The sequence below is a fragment of the Photinus pyralis genome, unplaced genomic scaffold (genome assembly GCF_008802855.1).
Source record: "Photinus pyralis isolate 1611_PpyrPB1 unplaced genomic scaffold, Ppyr1.3 Ppyr1.4_LG1, whole genome shotgun sequence".
Lineage (NCBI taxonomy): Eukaryota > Metazoa > Arthropoda > Insecta > Coleoptera > Lampyridae > Photinus > Photinus pyralis.
The window spans coordinates 65,507,756-65,524,382 of NW_022170249.1; the positions used below are offsets into that span (position 1 = coordinate 65,507,756).

Here is a 16,627-nt window from a genome sequence, read left to right on the forward strand (position 1 = left end):
GGTTTTTACTATTGTTATTTTTAATTTCCATTTACGGATAAGATTTAATCGAAAATCCCCCTCCACCCCTGAAAATCGTATGCGATTCTTCATATTCTGTTTGGTGTGTTATTCGCAAACAACAGGTGCCCTTTTTTAATTGAACAAGGTTGTTTTGAAGGTGACAACATTTTTCGCGGTGTAATAAAAATTCATTTTTGACTTTGAGAGGCAAAGTTTTTAGTCCAAAAACCAAATGCCTCTCAAGCTACTCTATTCGTCGACAACGATGATAAAACGTAATTTATCCTATCCTTTATGTAGCTATGTAACGGTAGCTATAAAATTGGATGTAGTTTTTTTTTTAAATTTTTGTGGTGAAATTAGAAGTTTTGGTTTTGGTAGTTGAATTGTAATAGTTATTTACCTAACAAGTTCGGTAAGTTAATTTTCCCGCATGAGCACTTTGTTTGCAGCACGACCGTAGGGAGTGCTGCATTTAGTGCGAATGCGGGAAAATTCTTTCCGAAAGAGTTAGGTACAATATTTTTTGTAACGAATTGCGTAAAAAAGGTCAAAATTAATAAAGTTTTGTAAATTAGTTTTTTTTTTATCATGAGTTGGTAACACAATCATATGTTTGGTTGGTAACATAATTTTGTAACTACCCACTTTTAATTGCACTGGTTACATTTAAAACTTCCACATCTTTGGTTAATACATATTTTGCCTTTGCAATGAGTGCTACTACTGGTCACGGCATTGCATCGTTTGCACTGAATATCCTTGGAAGTCTTCAATGTTAACAAATATGCTTTGAAAAGAGTGCTCTTATTGGTCGCGTAAGTGTACTGATCGTATGTAATATTCCCAGAAGACATGTGTGAACAAATGTGTTCTCAAATTTGATTTATCTTGAGTTGCGTAAATACACTCGTTACATTTAAAATCCTTGGAAGCTTTGTGTATGTTAATATGTGCTTTCTTAAACTGCATATGCGAATAGTTGCAGAATATCACTGGTCACATTTTAAGACGTTTTAACGGTAAATTTTACTTTTTCTTGAGTTCCAATTCTGAAAAATAATTTGATTGCGTTATAAGTTCTTGTTTATATATTTACGTAAAACCATTGAATAAAAACACTTAGGCTTCTTATAGTGTTTTTATTCAATGGTAAAACTTAGTGTACGTCTGCTTCCGATTAATCGCACTAAATACCCTCAACCAACGGTTTAATTGAGTTTACAGCAGATGACAGTTAACCATGACATGACGTTCCTTGACTTCAATAAGTACTACCAACCGAAGAACGCGCATAACCCCTTCTCTCCAGCGGAAACTAAAAAACACCGCGATGCGGGAAAGTCGTTTTCCCGTGCATCGAGGATGCTTGGAAACATTATCTTTCCATTCAATGAGTACAAAAAAATATATGTATAAGCAAGCAATAGCTGTATCGGTATCATTACATTTACAATGGTCGGAGATCTCACTTCATATGCAATGTAATAACATGTAGCAACTTTGCCGTATGCCACATTTTCCTTAAGAGCGGCGACTAAGGGCGACATAAGGTTAAATCCGCCTCTGCTTGTGAATCATTTTTTTAATATAAAATTATTGTAAATTAGTCACTTTTATACCCAAAACGGTTTTTGATATTTGTAAAAGATATCAATTAGACTAATCAGATCCAGTGGCGTAGCGCAGATAACTGGCGCTCGGGGCGCGACGGTAGCACCGCCCCAGGGGGGCGAAAACGATAGGGAAAGTATAGTGTATCATGAATCATTAATGTATCCTACGTAATCCCGTGAGGGGGGGGGCAGAGGTATTCATTCGCCCCCCCCCCCATGTTTTGCGTTAGCACTCGAATGAAAATTTAGAGAAGATGCTACGCAACTTAGCATCACGTTCCTGTGAAGCATAAAATACTCCTGAAAAAAAGAAGGTCCGATGGTCCTTTTTGAAAGTGCCACAAGAGTCCTCCTCGGAGCTTGAAGTTTTAAGTTAAAACGTAACACCGGGGGGTCTGGGGGTATGGATTCATTAATTAGAATGAATTTCGTCGGTAACGTTTTGCTCTGTTGTCACCGTTGGTGATACTATTTGCAAAAGCCGCTGACGTCCTTAAAAAAATTTCGCCCTTCAAAAAGGGTCCCTCGAGGGGAACCTCGTTGCCACGCCACTGATCAGAACTAACAAAATGCAATGGCAATTTACACTTACCTTGAAGTTATCCAGATGAAAAATCAAGACACAATTTTTTCGAATGAGTACAGCCGTCTATTGATTTAATAATCGACGAGCACTGAAAAAGAAAGAACAATGAAAATTCATTGAATACAATAATCGTTGTGCAAATGTCATATTATGCTTGGTTAATTAGTTAATAGCATCGTTTAGAATATGTTTATTTATTTATTTATTTTTATTACATTTTAGCTCAGATCTGAGAAAATATAATATTTGAATACCCGCGCTTGGTATTATACCATTAGGTCAATGGTGATTATTAATACAATTATTTTTTGAAAATGAGCATGAAAAATAATATTATAATTTTCATTTACCGGCACAACCCTCGTCCAGGATCTATTAGGGTTCCGTAAAACCGGGCAGCTCCAACTATCAAGAGTATAATATAAACCGGTGATAGGAGATAATAAGGAAATAAAATCCTCTACAAACCATACCTTGATCGCTGGAACATTTGACCTTTATCAAGACACCGAAACAGTGAAAAATGGCTATAAAACTTAAAATAAATTATATAAGATTGGCATTATCGATATTGTAAATTACGTGCAAATGATATGTATAAAATGGGCCCACATTTGCATATATTTGAATTTTGGAAATTCACTTTTATCTAATTGCTCCATAAAATTAATTGCAATTTTGCATGATACATCGTGTCGGGCAGATTATGCAAATAAAACCAAACTATTGGAACCCACGCGATCTTTTTAATAATCACATTCTTCAGATTGATATCACCGACCAGCAGAATAGTAAAAATTGTAATCTTTATTAGTTGTAATTGGCGCCATTTGGAATAGCCTACTATTTACATATTTTAAAGCATAATCCAATGCGATTGGTGCGGTTTTCTATTGACGATGGTATTAATGCGTGAAATGTTCGCTATAAAATTCCACGCACAAATTAACACCTAAAGGCGATTTGCATTTTTTTCTCATATTCGAAAGAAAGTTAATCGTGCGCCAAAAGCCGTGGCATTTCCGGACCAATTCTCCATATAGTTCACCCCCTCAAATTCAGATTATAAATGATCGTCTTCTCGCGGCGCCCTGTTAATCACAAAAAAATTCGCCGACACTTGTACCATAATCGAACAACTAATAACATGAAATTGAAAAAAAAACCATAAAACTTTAATTTACATTCAACGAAAGACGTTGACAATGAACTTATAATTTTATATCAAACAATACCGACCTTGGGAAAAAATAATTTTTTGCGGCTCTATTATTTTAAGGATTTCCGATGCGTGAATCGGACCTGATTGGATATAAATCGATGGGTTCAGTCACCTACCTTCACGCGGTAATTCATGTTACTTTTAAAAAGTGTAGTTTTCAATGAAAACGCAAGCGCGCACCTGCTAATTTCCGTATTAAAAAGAACTAGCGTTAGACGATTATTTAAATACAGAATTAATTGCATAAATTACCCATAACTGGTATTGAGATATCGATTCATTCAGAGCGCAATAAAGGATTATAAAAAAAGTAGCCGTTTATGTTTCTCCTTTTTAAATAATTGTGTGCCATTGATATATTAAGACATAAAAGTTTTATTGTGAGAATATTTCCTTGTTATTGCTATTAATTACACAATAAAATTATTTGCTCAATAGCGTTTGTGACTAGCCAAGGTTCTGGCCCTAATTTATCAGTCAATTTCTTCTTTTAGTGTACAATTACCGCGCTTAGTTCTTTTATTTGCAATTCTATGCGAAAGTTGGTAATGAGGAGGACCGCACCTAAATTTTACTAAATGGTCTTTGATTCATCAAAAACGATACTTAGTATTACAAAGGTTGATTAATCGAATCTGAAGGGTAAACCGATACTAATTATTCGTAATTGATTATCCAAATACTCGATTATTTGATTGTCTATGATAATGGCCAACAATTTACACAGAAACCTACGGCAGATGTAAAACCTAATTCTCTAATGGTTAAACGTTTACGACAAATGTGCCCTGAAAAATTCGTCGGGTAATATTGGCATGGCTGAACCACCCTCATAAGTCAAAGAGTTTAAATTATTGCGGCGCTTTCAGACACACTTCGAAAGGCTTGAAAATTGCTGAAGGCTCTTTCAAGTTTCCTTTTTAGAAATGAACAATGAACACAATTATTGAAAATCGTATTACTGTGGTATTTTGTGCTATTTCAATGCTATTATGGGCCATTTGAGTGATAGTGTTGATGAATGAATTAGATATTTGATCGTGAAAATGCAATTTTACTCCACTTGTAAGGTCTCTTAAATCTCAAGAAGACTTCAAAATACTCTTGAGCCTTGTTTAAACCTGAAGGCTTTTGAATACGGGCTAAAAGTCTCTGAAGGCTTTTAGTGACAGTTGAAGGTAAGAATCTTAAATACTGTTAAAGGCTCTAGAAGAATGCGGAACACTAGAAAACCCTACAAGAGTCTTATTAAACAGCCTTAATGGTAAGTTCTCTCAAGCCTCTTGGAGACTTGCACACGATTCGAAAGTCTTGACGGAGACTTTAGAAGGTGATGAAACTCTTGAAAGTTTTTAGAGGCTCTTAAAAGCGGATAAAGATTCTGCACACCTATATTTACCCTTAATCTTTAAAGACTAATACTGGGTTTTAAGACCTCCTAAGGACTCTTACAGGTTAGAAGGTTTTAACTCAAATTTCGTTGTGAAGTTAAAACTTTTGGAGTGAAACAAGGCGATTTGAACCTACTTAGTAAAAGAAAGTGCAATTTGGTCGTGTAATGAGTGGAGCGTTACTACAAATGTACATAAAGTGAATACTGCACTACAAGGTAAATTCTTTTCAATTAATATTACTTAATTGAATTAGAGATATAAATTTGCAAGTAGCCTTCATAATCATAATATAAACGTTCGCGGTGAAGCGTGATTCAAAGACAGACATAATTAATCTACCAGACGCTGCAATGTTACGTTGCACTTTATTGGGATTAATTAAAAGTAAGTAAGTTGCGAACATGCAAACTGAGTTTTATAATAAATTTAACTGGAGGAATTAGTTCTTCTTTTGCTTCCCTTGTAATTAGCTTTATTTTAGTTTTATTATTTATTGATTCATAGTGTTCTTTTAATTAATTTTGAACTGCATTAATTGTAAGGATTAGCTACAGTTGTTGACAGTGACGCCTCAACTTTGACTATTACTGTGGTCAAAAATAAGCCTAATTCACATTTTGTTTCTGGAAAATGCAGGACTTTACATCCCCTAATACCAGTTTCGCATTCCCGTTGACTTTAGGTCTTGAGTACTGTCATTTATCGCTCGTTCGTAAGTACAGCGCAATGTATGTAGCATGTAGTGTAGTAGTAAAGAAACTACTTATTTTTTTAGTTTATTGAAACAATAGTGAAGGGTTGCAACTGCAACCAATTCCTATAGATTTATATACAAATGAAGAGGGAATGAGATTCAATCTAAAAGATGAAATTAACCCTTAAGTGTACCATCTAAACTAAATTAAGCTTTAATTCGGCAACGTGTGTTTAGGAATCAGTTAATTCAAATTATTAGGAGCATGCTCTGTGTTTCGATTAAAACCGTCGTCTTTCTTTTTATTAGTGCCACGAAATCGAAAGAAAATTAAGTTCTGGATTACAAATTTTTCAAATTATTAACAAGAGAGCACTCTTAAATTATCATATCAACGGCAAAAAATACGGAAGAAAAGGAAACCATTTGTTTCTCTTAAAATGGTTTGATATGATACTTTCTCAAGATTCTTATGCTCCATATATGGATTAAAAGTACAGAGGCACATTTCAATTTAAATTCGTAGCGTCAAACCGATTCCTCCCAATAAATCATGCCATTTACACACATTTATAAAAGCTATTTAAAGAATGCCAATAAAAACACGGCAATAATAATAAATAAACAGTTTCATAAATCATATTCACATACCTACATATATAGAACAAATAGAAAGGTTTTCAATACAATCAATGGTAGGTACTAAATCACCGTGTGGGCTACTTGAATTGAGCTTGTGCAATATTGTAATTGCCCAAAGGTGCAACGGCTTTAAGCTACAAACTAACAGAAAAGTTACATAAATTCTCTTTTCAGTGCAGGTCATTCAATGAAAGTGAAGACTGTTTAAGGAAAATGAAAAGATACTCTCACAACGAATTGTTTGTTTTTAGTAATTAAGGTGCGGCAATTTAAGTAGGCTAGCGCTATTTATTTCGTAAGGACGTATGAAACTTTGATCATCAAATACTCGTCATTAGAATTAAGTAGAATGCGGGCACTGTAGACATTTTCCTAATTTACAAATTAGTATTCCAGCGGGAACGATCTGGCATTCTTTTCGCTCCAAATAAGGACTTGGGAATTTTTCTTTGTAGAGAAATTTCGAAATGCGTTTACTATTTTACATTAGAATTTGGAGTTTTGGTAAGCGCATGAGAGAGCGGAGCTCGTAAATATAATTTATTCTACAGGACACTTGCAATACCACCCTGTAGGCAAAAGCAAGGAAAATGGCCGGCGTTCAATGGAAACTTAAAATTAACTAGATCAACGATGCACATTGTATTAATGTAAAATATAGTGTTGTGTTCGTGTCGTAATCATACCGGTAATAAAGATCTCTAGTTACAAGCTCCTATTATCGTAAAATAATAGACAAAAGCATTTCCATGGCTACTTCTTTGTCCATAACAACCATTGAAGTTGCCTCCTCATTATCTAATAATAGATGGTGGATTTTGCAAAACAGAGGATGTATGTACCTAGTTTAAAAAATTGAAACAGTCGCAAGTATGGACGACTTTAAAGCGTGGTAAACCAAAATTCGGAATTTATGTGTCCCCTTTGATTTAAATTAAAGTAGAATTACCTACCGCAAACGACCATTAAGCATTCACATTTGTTGATATTTTTATTTTAGGAAGATTATTAAAATAATTATTTTCAAATAGGGCTCTTAAAAAGTTATCCAAAAAGACCTTTTTCTGTGTTTCTAAGTAGTTGGAGTAAAATTGGCAGTGGCTAGATATACGTCAATTGCTGATTGATCATTATTTACAATATGATGACCTTATTTCTGTAAGAAATTGTGGATTCTAAAGGTACCTACTTGTCTTATCTCTAAAACCCCGAGATCGCTAATAGAAAATTTCTAGTACAACCTCCTAGGATGATCACTACAGAAAGTCAAGACGATTTAGAGTTTAGACGGAGGTATGAATATTTCCAAACCAGATTCTTGTACAGATTTTCAAGATTTTTAGTAAAATACCCTAATTCCCTAATACTTTTTTTCAACTTCATAGTAAAATTTCAAAATCATGTTTAAGAAATTTATAAGAACACTTATTTCTTTAAAAATTGTGTTTTGCGTCCAGTTTTACTAGACTCTATCTTTGTATGCTTTAAAGAAAGAACTGCGGTCTTAGACCTAGCGGATGAATAACAAATTTTCAGTAGTTTTATTGGTCTTTAAGAGTATCTAAGAGACCTCATGAATCACGTAATGCTCTCTGTACAACAGTTTTCATGATCCTTTTAGTGACCTTTACAACTTAAGGGTGTCTAAGTGCATGTTAGGGTTTTTTTTAAATTGTTTAAGGGTCACCAAACCGTTTACAAAATCTTCCAAGGATCTTCCAAACGCATGTAAGTATTTAAATAAAAGTGTTAAAACAGTCTCTTGAGATTCTTAAAAGACTTCATTTTATGAGTGTCTGAAAGTCTTTGAGAACGTTCAAGAGCTTCCAAAAGCCCCAGTGAGAAGTTTTTACACCCCTTGAAATTCTCTCCTGAAAACCGAACATGAAAAAAACCTTTAAGATTGTTAAGGAGAGTTTACGGGTCATTAACTGACTCTAAGAGCTATTAAGGCTCTTTACGAGCTCTTAATAATTGGCTACAATCACTAAGAGTCTCCAGAAGCCTATAAAGAATTGACGAGGTTTTTAATGTCTCCTGGGGTTAACTTGTTAAGAGAATTCATGGATCTGTAAGAGTCGTCGATAATTTCAACAAGTTTCCAACGCGTTTTAAAACAGTTTTGAATGATAATGTCCGATACCAATTGTTTTAAAAGGATTATTTCTTGAGTGAAACTTCTTTCGAAATTTTCCTAGTAATTTTACTTGAAATTTTCTTAGTACACTCTACCAAATGGACTGCGGCCCCAGGGGTTAGGGATAAAATGATTTTTCAGGGAGTTTTCTTATAAACGATATCCTGAAATTAAACATTTTTTCCAAAATTGAGGAAAAATCCTTTGTTAGCCGTTAAAAATCTTAATGGGCTTTATTGTACTCTAGGGTATTATGGTCACTAAATCTTTTTCCTTTCTATGGTCCCCACACACTCTTCCAGCATCTTACTCCTGCTTCCCTTCGCCCTTTCCACCTCTTTGCACTTTCATACCATATGCTCTATACCTTCCTCTTCCTCTTTACAGATTATACCTCCTTTTTCTTCATCTTGTCTTCACTTCTCTTTCCCTCTCTCGTCATTTCCGCATCTGAACCTCGCCATTATCTTAATATTTTTGCTTCCCTCCCATAAGTATTTCCACAACCACTCCCTTACTAGTCCTTATTGCAACTACTGTTTCCGTGTTTCATCTTTTATCATTTTCGCTATATCTCCTTTCGACCTCAGCAGGTCCGTATCCATTGCTTTCATAGTATTTTTTCCTTTGTTCTTCTCACATTCATTTTGTGTTCATCCTCGTCGCCAAGCATTCTTTTACTAATTCTCTTATGTAGAGGTTAAATAAGGTTGGGCCAAGTGGGCATCCCTGCCTTAGTCCGTTACATTTCCAAAACACTTCAGGCTCTTTTTCTTGTATTCTTAACCCCCCTTCTAGTCTTTGTCTTCAATTCCTCAAATGGGCCTCCTCATTTCTATACCTTGTTGACTAGTGTCCTCATTCCTGTCACCATCATCCTTAACCCTATCTGTGGCGAAAGTTCAAGCCATGTTTCTTTTTAATTGCCGTGCAATCTCTTCCTTTGTTATCGCATTTCCTTCAACCTCTGCTCTCCCAATGCCTTCTACGACCTCCTCCTTCTCCTGCTTTCCTTGTAGCACCTTAATAAAATGTTGTTTCCATTCCTCTAAATGTATTTCTCTCCCCTGGTTCTATTTTTTTCTGTTCCCTTCTTCTCTGTTTTTATTTCCCCGACTTGCTCTTCGTATTCTTTCTGTTCCTCCACCTTTTTCTTTACATTTTCTTTTGTAGGTACTTCTTCCAGTTTTCTCAACTCTTTTTCCTGTATTTCTCCTCTTCTTACTTTCTCTATCTGTATCTCTCTTCTGATTCGCTCTCTGTCCCACTACTCCTTCCTTTTCTTTCTTCCTTCCTCTTCAGTTATATATGTTTCTTCCTTCTTTCTTGCCTCTTCTATTTAAGCTCATTTTCATCGTTTAATGATGCGATTCTATCCTTCTTCCTATCTTAAATTCTTATATTTCAATCAATAAATTACCAACCTTCCACTTTCTCCCATGCGGGTGGTTTAAAATTTTCCAACAGTTCCAATAACACTTCTCTATCTGTGTTTCCCTCTTTGTCTCTTGATTTTGTTCGTGTGTTCCTTTTCCAATCTCTACTCATTCTCCTTTATTCCTCGGTCTATCATTAAAACATCGCATCAGTATTAGATCTTCCTCCTCTTCCTCTACCATATTTTCTTTATTTTTTAAGTCTTTCATTCCTTCTCTGTTACATATCATTGTCACCCTCATTTTCTTCCTACCCATTTCCACTTCTTTTCTGTATCCCTTCCTGGTCTTTCATTCCCTCCCACCCAATTCCCTATCTCCTTTTGAGCTCCGAGTTTTTCAGCGTCCTTAAATGTCTTTTGAAGACGAGAATGGAAGAGGATTTTGATATCCTTAAGGATCTTTATGAGCTTTTAAGGGTCTCTTTTAGGGTCACCTTCTAAATCCGTTAGAGACATTTTCTAGGCTTAGCGAGAATCCCTGCGAGAATCATTAAGGATGTCCCGTTTCATAGCGAACGTGAATGAGAGTATGTCTGGCGATAACCAGCGATAACAAGAAATATAATACGGAAAGCGAGCGCGGTTGCCACGATCTCTAGAGACCGCCTAGCACGTGACCAAAATGTAGGTTTACTATTCGTTTAAAAAGGTACTATAGTCGAGTTCTTTGCGTTCAGAAAGGAAGGCATGTTTCGGTATTTCTTCCGGGCGTGGTTCAAATAGCGAAAGAAGTAGGAAAGCAGGAGATAAAAATTATTTGTCACATTAAAATTTTTGCTAGTGCCGAAGAGATTCAATTTCATTTTATACAGGTGAGGTCTTCTACCCTTGTACATGTAAGTAAGCCGTTACAAATGGCCATATCATTTATTAGGAAATATACAGGGTGTTTGGTAAACATGCGGCAAAAATGAAAGAGGTTATTCCTTGGACTATTCTAATGATATTTTATCCTTTGATGATTTTTGAAAAAACGCATTCGAATAATGAGCCATGATAGAGGATTTCACAAACAACCGTTTAAGTAATAAGGGCAGAAATTACACGCCAATAGCCAAACGTCAATAAATCTTGACAAACTCGAAACAAAAGATCATCAATGACAGATATCAGGGAATGTGATTAACGTTTTTTACTTGATAAGTTCAACTCTTCAAAAATCTATTTCGCCTTGTATCTTCGCAACGAAGCGTTTTTTCAAAAATCATCAAAGGATAAAATAACATTAGAATAGTCCAAGGAATAACCTCTTTAATTTTTGCCGCATGTTTACCAAACACCCTGTATAGTTTTTTTGTACATGAGGGTAAACCACCCTTAAATGTTAATTTACAAGTAGCAGTAATTGTCACAATTTTCGTGCGGTTTTTCAGCAAGTTTCTAGCAATGTTGGGATTTTTATAACCGAAATGGATTAATATCACTTTCATTCTTCCCCACATACATTATAAATATGTAATATTTCAAAAAAGATCTTATTACCTAGGTATTTATTTAATACAGTTTTTATGATCTTCGTCTTACTGCCAAATGGACAGTGAAAAATTTGTTCACGTCACACACAGGTCTGCCAACCCTCCAATAGGAAGTCAAGAAGAGAGAGAAGAACAGAAGCATACCAACAGATTGCTAAAGAATACCTGGAAACACCACAGAATATATCCAGAAATGTGTTAGAAGAAACCACCAAAAATAGCGATGATGGGAGACGCGATCTGTTCAATTACAGATGAAACGTGGGCGTAACTGCGTAACTATCGTGGTTTGGAAACCGAAATATTCAAACCTGTTACTATTTTGTAAAGAATTTCGCAACGAAGACTGGGCGAAAAGCGAGAATTTGCGAAAGACCAGCAAAACTGAACTATGAAAGTCGGCGGCAAGGTCTTCGAGACGTATTTTTTCCTCGCGAAAATTACATTCTCCAATTGTCCGACGAATGTATTTTCTTTGTTAACAATCATAACCTTTCACGGTTCAATGAAACTTAACCCTAATGAAAATTCCTGAACAAGTGCAAAAAGAATCCTTCGGAACGGAATGGTGTAGCCTTAATAAGGTCGTTTGTATACGTATATAAAATCGTACAGGAGCGTAATTTTTCTTGTTGCGCTCTAGTTATTCCACCTAATAATATATTATAGAGTATGTAAATGTTTTGTTTAAATTGACGAGCGACTGTGAAATGGCGCAATTACAAAGATGCGATACACAAAGACCGCGGTCTGAAGTGATCGAAAATGGACCAACTGAAACCGGCTTACCTTGAGCGGATTCAATTAAGATCGTAACTTTGAGTGGTGTAGGTAATACCTATTAGTCGCGGTGTATCTATTTCTTTTGCATACTTTCGTAGATGTTTTAATTCCGATATATGAAGGGACATAAGGCAGATTTACAAACGTGCTTAATGCTAATTTATTCGTCGTGAGTCTGCAACTCGAAGCAACAAATAATACTTAACATTTTGTTGTATTTTAACAGGAACTTTGCAAATGTGCCGATTTGAATTCATACATTTTTTATTTATTGCACCATGCGAAGTCGTATATGTTCTTTTGTGGGCGACATCTGTGGGAATTTTGGGAGGCGGTTAAACAGTTAAGAACAGTATATTTTCCTACAAGGAGTTGTGCGAATTTATGCATTTGTTATGTAATACGATTAGCCTTTGTTTGAGAAATAATGATCCGTAGTGCGGTGGGTGTCGATAGGTGCCCATAGGGATTTTGTTCTAACGGGAAAGATTAGTTACTGAAAATATAATTCAATAACTGGTTGAGCGAATTAATCGGATGAGCGCAGTTATTATTGCCGGAAAACATCGTTTTGCAAGGTGTAGATCTTAAACTATAAGCATGAGTAACCCTGCTATTAGAATACTATGCATCAAAGAGCAAATTTCAGAATGGGCGTGTTTCAATGTAATTAAAATGCTAATAACTCACTTTGTGTAGCAACATTGTGTTCCATTTGAGTTGTGCAAAAAAATCGAGTGATGGATGGCTCAAATAAACCAAAGAGTTCGTTTGGAAGCTACCCCTTAAAAGTTTCCAAAATTGTACTTCTTTCTCATAAGACTCTCATATCTCTTTGGATATGACATTCAATATTTTGGTCAGATTGCGGTTAGAATCAAAAGTAGCTTCAGGGGGTACAAAAGAAATTCGAGAACTACCCCGGGATTTAAGGGAACTAGCTAGAGGGGGGGGGATAATTTAAGCAACTTCGGAGGAGAATATGAGAGGCACTCTAGAGGAACTTGAGAAAGGATTGAGAGTTACTTGAGGAGAACTTAAGAGAAATGAGGGAGAGTGCCTGTAGATTAAATTTTTATATGGAAAATTCGGTAATGCCCAAAATCTCTTACTGTACAACCAAAAGTAATACGAGTGCATATTTACCATATGTCCACCTGTCCCCTATCAAATGTAGAAAAAAAACGCGCGAAGAAATTGCATTACAATGTTCCGGTATAACTAGCGTAGTTCAAAATGTAATTGCCGCGAAGTCGAATGGGCCTCGTAAAACGAAATGGTCGCGCGAAAGCAGGTTTTTGACTGCTTTGCTCTCGCAACGTACAGAGTCGGGATAATAATTTATTGGCATGTAGAACAAATTGAATTACAGGGCTATTTGAGGTTGGTTAATCAAATAACACAGCCACCGTTCCTATTTATTATCGAGAGGTGTGGTAAAACAAGAAAATTACATGTAGGTAAACAGGATTTTTTACTTCTAGTTAGATGCTTTACAAAACTAACTTGAAGCATATGAAAAAGGGCCTCGATTTAAAATTATTTTGATTTTTTACTGGAATTTAGATTGTATCTTATAAGAACGCCAAAAATTGCACAAAGGCTATTTTCTCCTTGGGATGAAAACTTTGTTTCTTTTCAAATCAAGTTGAAGTGCAAAAGAAGCTGATCCACTCCAAATTTCCTTCTCAATTTTTGTTTCATTAAACCAAAATCTCAATTTTTTTACACGACCCTTACATGTCTGGGGAAAGAATTGGTGTGTTCCCTACCTATAGTGAAAGGCGACTAAAATGGAACCGAAGGGATAAGGAACCAACTCCTATCAAGTGCCTACGACTTCATGGCGGAAGAGCGGTTGGGAGAAGGGCACCCCGCTCTTGTCCTTGTAGAGAGAACCCTTCTTCAAAGCGAAAACTAGAACAGCTAAAAGGAGAAATGCGCTGAACTAATTTGGGCTTTATTGGTGTCAGTGAAGGGAGATGAGGTGCATGTGGAGTGGAAAAAGGAGAACATTTCACCTTCTATTATAGTGAAGCTAAAAAAGGAAGAAATGGAGTGGTAGTTATGACTAATAAAATAATAATTCACTAATAACCGATTTTAGTTTCCCAAATGTTAAGCGAAAACGAGTATTAAAACTGCAAGTTTGAGTAAATTATTTCAGTATCGCAGACCAATGGGCAATACTGGGCTATCGAATTTGGAAAATTTAATCCCGCCAATTGAGTGAGTTGGTTAATTAATTGGGTTGCAGCAAACTTCGTTTGATTAGATTACTCCTAGTGTCAAAAGAAGCGCGCTTAATTAACTTGATTTTGAGATATGTCCCAGGGAGCCTGGGAATTAAATAAAGGAGTTGTAATATTAGGACGTTATCACCAGATCATTCTTCTTTATTATGACAGTTACTGAGAAGACATTGTCGGACCTTCGGGTAACCACTATCCCAGGAGTTACATGTGGGAGGAGAGCTAAAGGAAAGAAGGTAGGAAACAATTCATGGAATATACATGGAAGAGTCCAGGAAACAGGGTCGGGAATCAAATAGATAACACTGTTGTCAACCGAAAGTGCCATGCAGGCCAGAAAATATCCCGGGGCGGATGCTGACAAAGATCACAACCTATTTTACAATAGATTTGAGAATCAAGCTTAAGCATTTAGAAAAAAAAATAACACTAAGAAGTGGGACTGTTCAAAACAGATTCCTCACAACGATTTTCTTTGAGTATTGAGTCTTGGAAAAGAACCCACCAAGCTCAGACGTGAAGGAAGAATGGTGAAACATCAAGAAAGGAGTCACAAATGGTTTGAAAGAAGAGGTGGGGAAACAATGGATGACAGAAGCAATTCTGGACAAGATTTATGAAAGAAGGAAATGGAAAATGATTAATACTGAGGGAAGAAATAAGTATAAGAAAATGAATAGCCAAATAAGAAGGAAATGTGGCAAGGCTAAACAACAGTGGATGGAAAGCAAGTGCTTAGAGGAAATGGTTAAACGAGGGCGTATGGAGGAAATGAAGGTGTACGTTGACAAGGTTGATATGGCAAAGAAGTAAAGATACAGATATAAGTAGTACAGATAGAGCGAGAGAAAATGGAACAGAAGTGGTACAGACAGTATAAAGACAGCATTCGGAAAAGTGAACGGATTGCTCACTGCGAACAAATACCGATTGAAATGCGCAAAGCATTTGCTAAGGCCTTCGTTTGGAGTGATGTCACACATGCATCAGAAACGTGGAGTAGGATTAACAAAGAAGAAAGGTACTTGGAAAACTTTCAAATGTGGCTATGGCGGAAAATGGAACAAGTAAAGTGGACAGAATTGAAGAATGGGGATGTTTTCACAAGAATGGGCGAGGAAAGACGTTTTTAAAATCAATACGAGGACGGCAAGGGGTGTGGATAGATTATATTTTATCGAAGGAAACATCAAAAAAGGAGGAGAAGAGGATGACCTAAAACGGGACTATTATCGAATATAATGGGAAGTAAAATGTACCACCAAATGAAGCTGGAGGTTCAGAAGAGAATAGCATCCCCGTCAATTACTGTTAGTTATTTTAAACTTTTTGATTTGTCTAAAGTAGTGGTCGGTTATTTTTAGGAATTTGCGCAAAAAAATTTTGATATTCCTAAAGGAATCGACCTATGAGAATTATTTGCATGAACAGATTTGTATTACATTAATGAATAAGAATCCAAACAAAGGACTTTGGATATTTTGCTTCATTGATGGTAATTTTGCTTTGCCTTTGGATGGAGTAAAATTTGGTTTAGTATTTAGAGGTATGTGTATTTTGGACAAGAGAATGTACCAGTAATACATTTTGGGTAAGGATTAAATTTAGTATGGGACGTGGTTACGAAATACAGAGAGATTTTATTTTACACAAGTGAGATCTTCGACACTTGTAAATGTAACTAAGCTCGTTACACGCTTTTTTTATATTCGAAGGAGCATAACTAGTACACGAAGATGCGATTGTTCTCGAAAACCAAAATAAAAGTTTAGGTAGAGTAAATTGTAAAGTCTGGTTAGGAAACTTCCATTAGAGTTTTCCTGCTTGATCACACGGTTAGAGCTTTTTGTGCTTGGAAAATAAATTGATCAATTTCCCACAATAACTGGCATACTTGAAAATTCGAGAAACTTCAAACAAAATGAGACTGTATAATGTAATTTCTTATGACTCAATATTAATCATTGTCGAAACTGTCGATTCCTGACATTTTGGCAATGTTTCTTAATCAATTAGTTAAGTAACAAACGGGATGTCTCAAAACATTTTGCGTGTCGAATTCTATATCGAAACCTTTTTATTATTCTTCTGAAAGCATTTGAAAGCGCAAGAATAAATTTATTGTCTTACGCAATTTATATTGTACGACAGGTGATGGAATTGTTGTTTTTCCGTACAGGTTATACGCGCATGTTTTATGCAGCAAATGCCACACGGTGGATCCTTCGGCCAATAAAACTTAAGTGGGTATATGGTTTACAAGTGCAACTAAAACTCATAAAATTTGTAAGTGGTATGTTTTATGGACAATGATATAAAGGCTTTTAGCAGTAAGTACTGGAAGTGCAAGTATATGAACCTTCATGCGAGTGGTTAAACTTGTTC

The 16,627-nt window shown here is 35.8% G+C and overlaps 2 protein-coding genes across 3 annotated transcripts in view; both read right to left on the bottom strand.

Moving 5' to 3' along the window:
• The window catches only part of LOC116159660 (beta-mannosidase-like), a 503,499-nt gene that overhangs the window by 121,126 nt on the left and 365,746 nt on the right, over nucleotides 1–16,627 (bottom strand). The window lies entirely within an intron of this gene.
• Nucleotides 1–16,627, bottom strand: part of LOC116159659 (uncharacterized protein DDB_G0283697) — a 175,118-nt gene that overhangs the window by 115,018 nt on the left and 43,473 nt on the right. For both annotated transcript variants that reach the window (XM_031472686.1, XM_031472685.1), the window contains exon 3: nucleotides 2,212–2,293. The gene's annotated coding sequence lies outside the window, so the exon portion shown is untranslated. The remainder of the gene's footprint in view (nucleotides 1–2,211; nucleotides 2,294–16,627) is intronic.